Raw genomic sequence first — 10,621 nt, 5'->3', positions numbered from 1 at the left:
GTCCTTTTCCTCATGCCCTTTTTTCTTTCCCACTGAAAAAGTCTTTCCCTTTCACAGTATCTGCTGAACCTTTCAGATTTTATTCTTTCAGGTTCTCACACTAGCAGTGTTATACTTAATATTCTCCACAATTAACTTCAGAGAGAACTTATGAGACTTTTCAGATACAGAGGTTTAAATTAGGCTGTGATTTGATCTAGAGTCCTTTTAGCATTCTACCTCAAAGGGACATGGTTGGTATGCCTAAATTTTATTTACTTATGTTTTCCTTTTTTTTTATTTGAAAAACTACATGACATGTAGTCTTTTTGTTCTTGAATTCTTCTTTGAATTTTTAAAGTACTTTATTAAAGAAATGTGAAAAAAAAAAGACAATATGGTGTTGCACATGCAGGTCTGATTTATTTCATTTACCAATAGAGTCTCTTGTTGCATCCATTTATCTGTAAAAGCCTTGAATTTATCTTTTTTTTTTTAATCACTGAGTAATACTCTAGTGTGTAAAAATACCACATCTTTTTTATCTGTTTCTCAGTTGATGGGCATTTGGGTTGTTTCTAAGATTTAGCTATGAAAAATTGTGTTGCTATAATTATGGCTACACATACATGACTATGGTATGATGATTTCAGTTCTTTTGGTGAAAGTAGCTAACGGGAATAGCTGACTTGAATAGGACTTCTAATCCTAGCTTTTTGAGAAATCTCCCTACTGATTTCCATAATGGTTGTACCAACCAGTCTCAACTCCTACCAACAGTGGAGAAGGGTTCCTTTTCCCTACAGCCTCTCCAGCATTTGTTATTGGTTGACTTGTTGATGATAGCCATTCCTTCTGGCGTAAGATGGTTTCTCAGCGTTGTTTTAATTTGCGTCTCTTGAGTGATCAATGATGATGAACATTTTTTCATATATTGATGTACCATTTATATTTCTTTATTTGTGAAGTGTATATTCATCTCAGATGCCAAATTTTGGATTAGGTCTTTGAATTTGGAAGACCTGATTTTTAACAATTCTTTATATGTTTTAGATAGGAGTTCTTTGTCTGAGGGACAGTGAGCTATAATTTTTTTTTTCCCAATTCATGGTTTTTCTTTTTACTCTGATGGTGGTTTCTCTTAACGTGCAGAAACTTTCAAAAAGGTGAGATCCCTAAGGGGCCGGGGAGATGGCTCAGTAGAATAAGCGCTTCCCTGGCAAGCGCAAGGGCCTGAGTTCAATCCCTGGTTCCACACACACACAAAAAGGTGAGATTCCAATTGTTGATTCTTTGAAGTATTTCCTGTGTAGTTTGATTTTTGTTCATTAACTCTTTACTTACCTGTGTCCTTAAGGTTTCTTTCTACTTTCTCCTCTAGAAGATTTAGTGTTTCTGTTTTAATATTTAAATGTTTGATCCATTTTGACTGCAGTTTTGTGCATGCTGATAGACATGGGCCTACTTTTAGCCTTCATTTGCAATGCCAGTTTTTCCATCAGCATTTGTAAAAGAGGTTATCTTTCTTCCAGTGAACATGTTTGGCCACTTTATCAAAGATAAGGTGGCTGAGTGTGTTTGTGGTATATCTGCATCTTCTATTCTGTTCCATTGATCCTCAGATCTATCTTTATGCCAGTACCATGCTGATGTTGTCATAGTAGCTTCATAGTATAATTTCAAGTCAGGGCCTCTGATGCCTCCTGCCTTTCCTTTGTTACCCAGGATTGCTTTTGTTAGTCTAGGTCTCTTCTGGTTCCAGATGAATTTTAGGAACTTTTTTTTTTTTTCTTCAGATCTGTGAAGTATATTATTGATATTTTAATCAGGCTTGCATTGAATCTGTATAACAATTTTGGGAATATGACCATTTTCACAATGTTGTTTCTTTTATCCAGGAGTGAGTAATATCTTTTCTATTATCTGAAATCCTTTTTGATCTCTTTTTTCAGAGTACTTTAATTTTCACTGTATAAATCTTTCACTTTTCTGAGACTGATTCCTAAGTACTTTATTTTTTTGGATGTTATTGTGAAAGACGTAGTTTCTATAATTTCTCTCTTGATGCATTCATTGTGTATAGAAATGGTATTGATTTTTGATTTTTGACTTTGTATCCTGCTACACTACTGAATTTGGTTATTCTACAAGTCTCTTGGAGTTTTTGGGGTTTTCTATGTACAGTATCATATCTGCAAATAATGATAATTTTACTCCTTCCTTTTCAGTCATTATTCCTTTTATTTCTCTCTCGTCTAAATGCTGTGGCTAGTATTTTAAGAAGTATATTGAACAGGAGTGTTGACAGTAGGCATCCTTTTTCTAAATTTTATATATTTTTATTTTTATTTTTATTTTTTTGTGGATTTGGGGATTGAACTCAAGCCCTTGCGCTTGCCAGGGAAGGGCTTATTCTACTGAGCCATCTCCCTGGGCCTTTTGTTCTAGATTTTTAAAGTGAAAGCTTCTAACTTTTGTCCATTTAGTATGATATTGGCTGTTGGCTTGTCATAAATGGTTTTTATCTGATTGAGGTAAAGACCATCTATTTTGATTTTTGGTAGTTTTTTTTTTCATGAATGAGTTTTGGACTTTGTCAAAAGCTTTTTCTAAAAAAAAAAAAAAAAAAAAAAAAAAAACAATAAAGATGAAGATGAGATTTTTGTCTTTTGCTCAGTTGATATGGTGTGTTACATTTATGGATTTGCACATATTGAACCATTCCTGGGATGAATCACATTTGGTGGTGATGCATAATCTTGATTTGGTACATTCTAATTGCTAGTGTTTTATTGAAGATTTTTGCATCTATGTTTTTCAGGGAGATTGGCGTATTGTTCTCTTTTTTGGTTGGGTTCTTTTCAGGTTTTGGTATCGAGAATAATTCATGCCTCCAGGAACGAGTTTGGGAGAAATGCTTTCCTTTTAATTTCATTGAAGATTTTTAGAAGAGTTGGCTTTAAATATTCTCTAAATTTCTTGTAGAATTCAGCTGTTAATTTATCAGTATCTAGGCTTTTGTTTGTTAGCATTTTATTAATTACATTTTCATTTCATTGATATTGGATTATTCAGAATTTTTATATGTTCTTGATTCAGCTTTGGTAGTTTGTATGTATCAAGAAATCTGTCCATTTCTTCTGTGTTTTCCATCCTCTGAGAGTAAAGGTTTGGACGTAGGTATCGATGATCTTCTAAATTTCTATAGGGTCTAAAAGGATTTCACCCTTTTCATTCCTTATTGACTGAATTTGAATTTTTTTCTTTCCTTTTTTGGATGAGGTTGGCTAGGGGGTTATTAATTTTATTCTTTCAAAGAACTAACTCTTCCACTCATTAATTCTTTGATTGTTTTCTTTATCTCTGTTGTATTTATTTCTGCTCTAATAATTTCCTGCCTTCTTTGGGCTTTGGGCTTGACTTGCTCTTCTTTTTCTAGGAGCATGAGGTGCAGCATAAGATTGTTTATTTGGGCTCATTCTGTTTTCCTGATATGAAAATTTACCACTATAAATTTCCTTCTTAAGACAGCTTTCATTGCATTCCACAGATTCTGGTAAGTTGTATCTGCTTTTTCATTTGATTTTGTAAATATTGTTTAATTTCATCCATGACCCATTGATTATATAGAAGGATAATACTTCGATTCTGTGTGTTCATGGAGTTTTTGCTATTTCTTTTGTCAATAATTTCCATTCTCATTGCACTATGGTCAGATAATATGCATGGGATAATTTCAGTTCCTTTGCCTTTATTTAACCATGCTCTATGTGCTAGTATATGGTCTGTTTTGGAGAATGTCCCATGTGCATCTGAGAAGAATATATTCTGATGCTGTTGAGTGGAACACTTTGTGAAGGTCTGCTAAGTCTGTTTCTTTGCAAGTTTGATTTAGTTATTTCTTTGCTGACTTTTTGCTTACTTGATCTATCTCTTTGTGTCAATAGGGTGTTAAAGTCCCCCAGTACAATTATGTTATTACCAACAATATGCAATGTATTAATTATTGAAACTGTCACACTAATCGGTTTTGAAACTGTCTCATTGCTCTTTGTTTCTCAATAAAATTATTTTAAAAAACCAATTGTGTTATCTTTCATTTTATTTTTCTTGTCTGTTAAAATTTGTCTTGTATGGTTGGGTGCGCCTACATTGGGTGCATATATGTTTATAATTATTATCTCTTTCTCTTGTAGTTTAAAGTATATAATGACCTTCCTTATTTGATTTAATTACTCTTGGTTTGAAATTGACATTGTCAGCAACCAGAATAGCTACCCCTGTTTTTCTTGGGGTTCTGCTCATAGAGTATTGTTTTCCATCCTTTGACATTCAGCATATTACTTTCTTTTTGAGTAAAATATGTTTCTTATATGCCGAATACTGTTGGATTTTGTTTCTTGATCCACACTGCCAGTCTGCTTCTTGTCATTGGTTAATTGAGGTCATTTACATTGATGGTTATAAGTGATATGTTTTGGGTTATCTTTGCCATGTTGTTTTTCTACTGTAGGATCTCTGTTTTTCTCCTCTGCTCAATTGCTTGCTGTACTTGGTAGTTCTCATCTGTTGTTGTTCTTGAGGTTTTGGCTGTCCTTGTCTCTTTCTGACGTGTCTGTCAGTACTCTTTGTAGAGTTGGTTTGGTTGCCATGAATTTCTTCAGTTCTTCATCATGGAAATATCTTATCTCTCCAATATGATTGATAGTTTTGTAGGGTACATCAATCTGAGTTGGAAGTTGGTTCCTTTCAGGACCTGAAATATCTCACTGAAAGCTCTTCTTGATTTGATGGTCTGTGTTGAGAAATCTGCTGATTCTGATGGGTTTTCCATTATAGGTGTTCTGTTTTTTCTCTTTAACAGTTTGTAATATTCTCATCTTTTGCTGCATTTCTGGGACCTTGATTATTATGTGTCAGGGTCTAGATTTATTTTGATTATGACTAACTGGAGTTCTATGTGCCTCACTTTATTGTCAGTTTCTTTATCCATGATTGGGAAATTTTCTCCTACTACTTCTGTAAACAGTCTCTTTATGTCATTTGTGTTAACTCCACCTGTTTCATTGATACCTATTTTTCTTACATTATTTTTCTTTGTATCATCTTACAGCTGTTTTATTGTTATTTCCTGGTTTCTTGTTATTTTTAAGAGAGTTTTCCTTTAATGTTCACTAGCTGCAATACTGTCTTCAAGGTCTGAAATTCTATTTTCAGTTTTATTCAAGTGGTTTTGTCAGCTTTCAGTGGAATTCTTAATGGCTTGAATACCTATTTGAATCTGTTTCATGCATTCTAGTTCTTTCCTATATTGTTCATTCAGTGTTTCCCTCATTTTTATATTTCCCTCATTTTTTATCTATGTCTTCTTTAGATGTATTGAGCAATTCTTTCCCAGTTGCTGTCATTTCATTTTTAATCTGAGATTATGTCTGATCTGATTTCCTCCACAGCCTGATGGAGTTGTTTCTTTACTTCAGTTGCTATCATTTCAGAAATTTCAGGTGTATGACTTCCATGTTCTTCTATGGCCTTGTCTCCTGGACTTGTTTTGGATGGGCTGGGGGTATGAGACTGCCTTTTGTTCCTTTTGTCATTTTTGAAGCTCCCAATGTTCTCCCTGACTGCAGCAATGTTAGGGGTGCGGGGTGCGACTGAACAAGGCTTTAAGGATTATGGGAAGGCAGAGTAGGCTCATCGAAGTTCCCGTTGTGTGGGGTTTAGTGTGGCTTCCACCTCGATGGAGGGGGGAAGCCACAGTTCAAGAAGGATCCAATGGTGCTAAGGACAAGCTGATGTTGTGCAAGGCTTCTCTATGATGGGCACAAGGTAGGACTCACTAAGGCTCCCACTACTGGTGAGACAGGCAGCTGCAGCTCAACTGAACTCTGGCAAGGGTAGGAGGGCTGAGGTAGGGCTTTCCAGGTCCCTGCAGCAGTCTTCGTTTCTATGATGAGTGGCCAGGGCCCAACTGATTGCAGATCTTAGTTGTGTTTTATTTATAATTCTAGAATCATGTAATTCTCAGAGCCAGGATAGGACTAGAGAACTCTAGTGTGATGTGTGTGGTTGAGAATCATTTATGGGCAGAACATGGAAATGAGGTACAGAGATAGCCCTGTTGAGTAAACCTTGGTGCTTCCCTGTTTGAATATGGTTTAAATATTTGGTAGCCTGTGGTTGAGTGAAACTCTTCTGTTGTATTGTTTGCAGCTTTACTTGGTTGTAGGAATGTATTCTACGTAAGTATATTCTAAGTGTAAGTTAGTTTGTAGTTTGTTAAGTACAGAAGTTTACTGAGGCCAAATTTAGTTTCATTCAATGCTTTTCCCCTTTTGATCAGCCTCTCAATTTGTGAGTTAGACTAAGAGCTTGGGTGTTGACACCATTCTTCGTCACCATTGTAAATGGACTTTTTGGTCTTAGTATGGAATTGACAAGTCACAATACTATATTACTTGATTAATTCTTCATATTCTTGTTAATCTAGTTGAAGTGAAACTTTAAAACTCAATGAATGACTGCATATAAATATTAAGACTTGAGAAGACAACATGTGAGAGGTACTATTGTGATGACTGTCAGAAGAATAATATCAAAAGCTTGAAGTGAGATCTTCTATAAACCACACAAATCAAAATCATACAAATTAAACTTAAGGCAGTATAAACAGTTCAACAGTACTGAAGTCCAGTTGGTCCTAATCTGGGTTTAGGTTGTGGTGGTGATTTAGTACGTAGTTTGCTATAGAATTGTCTGATTTGAAGAATTATCCAGTTGTGTCATTAGTCTGCCAGAACAGTTCATAATAACCTTCAGTGTGCTTGAAAAATGAATGTTAGATATCCTTGGAAAAACCAGGCTACCTGTTCACAACTTGGGCCACCAGTAAACAAATTGTTAGCTGCCTCTGTTAACACATCATATGCTCTGTTTTTTGTTTTTTGTTTTTTTTTTAAAATAGGAATTCAGCAATGGCTGTTTTATTGCATAAGTTGTCTTTAAATCAGTTGTTAGATTACCAGATACAAGCATGCAAATTTGATTTTAAAAAGTTATAAGAAATTAAGGGCCAGGGAAATAGCTCAGCAGTGTGAGAGCCTGCCTGGTACTCTATTCTTTTGAGAAATGTCCTTAATGCGTTTGAAGGGTGTGTCTTAGGAAATGGTATCAGTCACATTTTTTTTTTTTGAGACAATGGTCTTGCTTTGTAGGTCAGCCTGGCCTTGAACTTCCTATGTAGCCCAACTTGTCCTTGACTTCATGGCAATCCTCCTTGCTCAGCCTCTCCAGTGCAGGGATTATGGGTATGTGCCGCCATACCTGGCTTTAGCCACTTTTTAAATTCAGCTTTCTGTAATAGCAAAATCAGAGGAAAGATGAATACATTTAGTATAATAAAATACCATAAATAAGCTTCCAACATATGGAAAAATTAGGTCTCAAGTTGCTTGATGTTCCATTGAGTCCCCTATTCTATGTCATGTATCCCCAGTGCTCCCCATCCCCAACCTTGCCCATATTAAGTATACATTCTGACTCCAATTTATATCCTCTGCCCACTTATATCCCACTTAAACATTTAACACTTACATTTTGGAGAGTAACTTAATATGTTTGAATCATGGGAAATTCTGGTTGTCCACAAAATCTAAGACTTTCCCCCAATTTATGGACTAGTTTCAGATTTCATATTACTGATATCCCACCAATGCCAAGAATAAGCTCCAAGAACCCCACTGGAACTTTCCCTCAGAGGATAACCTTATCTTCTTAAAACCAATAATTGCTCTGGTTTTTGCAAGACTGTGAAACTTAGCTAAAGCTATCTGTGAATTATGGTTCAGTGGATTTCTTGAAGAAAAATACTTAATTCTTGTTCTGCTTAATGTTGAGGTAGCAAGCTTATAAATCATTTTCTTCAGTTCTGGAAATTCTTACCCAGTCCAGTGGTGTGGTTTTAAAATTATCAGAAACCCATTCTGTAGTGAAATGTAGTATAATAACATAAACCTCAGGGAGTAATCTGAAGATGCCACAGTTTAAGTTTATAAATTCTTACAAGTAATTTCCATAAAAGCCTCAAAATAAAGCATTACCTGTGTACAACAAGACTTAAAATGGCCATAGTTAAATATTTGATGAGTTTATTACAGCACTAATGACATTAACAAGGAAATGTATGTTTTTCTTTTGCTCATTTTAAAACAGTAAAATTACAACTTATTATAAATTTTAGTTGAAATTTATTAATAACAAATATAGCAGCACTTACTATTTGACAGTGCTTCCCACATAATTTGTCATATCAGATAAGCATAATTAGTTTAGTATTTCTCTTTTATGAGGTGAGAGACACATCTTTTGCAGTTTTTGAGGAGCCAAACTAGAAAATCTCAATGTTGATCTAAAGTTTTTTTTTTTTTTTTTTTTTTTTTTTTAAGGTTTAAGTTAGATTTTGATTTTGGGAAGTTAATTAAAAAAAATTGAAAATTTAAGATATTTCACCAAAATATAGTCACAAATCACTGTGAACCATAGTAATTTAAGGGAAATTAAAAAGGCTAAAGGAGGGGTAGAGAGACAGACTACCTGCTTAGGCAAGAACAAGGACTGGGGTTCGATCCTTGGCAGCAAGTACTGCACCGACCCTGCCTCTACTCCCACCCTTGGGTATGTTAAGCCTGCCACTGAGACTGGGTGTGGTGGTGCTCACCTGTATGGTGGCACATGCCTGTAATCCCAGCACTGGGGAGGCTGAAGACAGGAGACCCTGTACCAAATACATTAAAAAAAAAAAAAAATCAAAAAAACTTTCAAGATACATAGATTAAAAAAAAAAAAATTAGCTTTTTAACTGACAAGATTCAATATTCTTAAGTAAGTAAAGGCTTACCAAAGACACAAAGTTCAGGGAATCATCTTATTTTTTTTTCTTTTTTGCAGTACCTAGGATTGCACTCTGAACCTTGCCCTTGCTAGGCAGGCATTTATGCTGTTGAGCTATATCCCCAGCCCAAGGGAATCATCTTTTTATTTTTATTTTTTTTCATAATTTTATTGAGGAATAAATAGCAATGACACAGTTTCAAATCAAATTGGTAGGACAGTTCCAATAATTAACACATTGCATACTGTCTTCCTAGTGGTTATTTGTTGGACAAGATGCAGACATGATATCGTATTTACAAACACTATTAGAACAAATCCCTCTATTCATTAAGAGACAAAAACCTCAGAAAGTGATTTTTAACTTGTCATATGACAGCATTTTATTAACATAGACTTCGTTCATCATTTGTAGAAATGTGGAAATTTTCTCCATATAGAAACTCACTTTTTCCCCCCATGCTTTTTTGATGATAGATATTATTTGATGATAGCAGACTCTCCCTTGGTCCTTTCAGGAGTTTAAATATGCTACCCCTGTACCTATCTCACTGAACTATATCCCTAGTTTCACCCCCAAATGTGGTTAGAGATCTAGAGGAGGGTTTTTCAGAGAAGTAAGTCAAAATAGAATGTATTCAGTTGGCTCAGCCATAATGTCCAGTGTTACCCAGAAATGGTGATGTCCATGGAAAGGGGCATTGTGGATTCCCTTGGGCCTCTGCAGAGGAGGGTGCATGGGTTTTAGCTGGCCAAGGCCCTGTCTGGAAGCAGGGACAGTCAACCCTTCAGTGCCACGGGTCAGGCACATTGATTGCCTCTTACTCAAAGAGCAGGGCCCAGGCTGTGGTTTGGTCCAGTTGTATGCCCAATGGCCAGACTTCTTGTACTTGATCATGCTTGGGTTTTCCTGTAGACAGTTTGGGTGAGTTTTTTAAACTTTTTGCCTCTTGCTTGAGGGCCACAGTTAAGTACCACAGTTTCTAGGCCTTTCCTGAGTTAAAGGGTCACAAAAACCTTGAATGTAGATATTTTACTTTTCTGTAGAAGGTGATTTTAAGCAGAAATGATTTAACTGAAAAATAGTCTTACAATTTAAATTGCTATCTGGTACCAATCTCTTGCCAGTTCATAGTTCATATTGAACCCAAACTGCATTATAATAGTAGGTGAGTTGTTCTTTTTATTTAAATTGGCAGGATCAAACCTTTCCCTTTGATCAGGTGGCAGTCAGTGGAATCTGCTGGGTATGGTTTGAGCTTTTCCCTGGCTTGTCTTGGCCAGTAAACATAACTAGGTCTTGGGTCCTCAAGATGCTATTCCATGCAAAACAAGGTCTGATGCGTTCACAAAGTGTCTCTTGTGAACATGCCGGCATTTTTGATAGAAGCATAAAAGAAGGCCCTGCTGAGGGCTTCTGTCTCCATACTGGGACCCACTAACTCCTTAGGGAGAGCAAGCTTAGCTCCCTGTGAAATGCCCATGAGATGAGGGTGGAGTCCTTCCGCACTGGGATCTCTTAGCTGCACTGGCCCACATAATGGCTCTGCTTAGGCAGGGAGGAGTCTCTTGGGAAACCACACCCTTCACATTTACTGTGAGAGTAAAAACTGGTATTTTGTTTAAGGATGTTTAAGGCAGTAGAGGCAGAGACCTTTTTTTAAAAAAAATAAAACAGCCTTTAAAAATCCTAAGTGGGCTGGAGAGATGGCTCAGTGGTCTAGAGCACCTACTTAGAACAAGCTTAGCAAAG

The 10,621-nt window shown here is 36.0% G+C and overlaps 1 protein-coding gene across 1 annotated transcript in view; it reads left to right on the top strand.

Annotated features, from left to right (window-relative positions):
• Hace1 (HECT domain and ankyrin repeat containing E3 ubiquitin protein ligase 1) overlaps positions 1-10,621 on the top strand; it is a 169,160-nt gene that overhangs the window by 93,362 nt on the left and 65,177 nt on the right. The gene's annotated exons all lie outside the window — the stretch shown is intronic.

This window comes from Octodon degus, unplaced genomic scaffold, assembly GCF_000260255.1.
Source record: "Octodon degus isolate 3935 unplaced genomic scaffold, OctDeg1.0 scaffold00090, whole genome shotgun sequence".
Classification (NCBI taxonomy): Eukaryota; Metazoa; Chordata; class Mammalia; order Rodentia; family Octodontidae; genus Octodon; species Octodon degus.
This window is presented reverse-complemented; position numbering and strand designations above follow the sequence as displayed.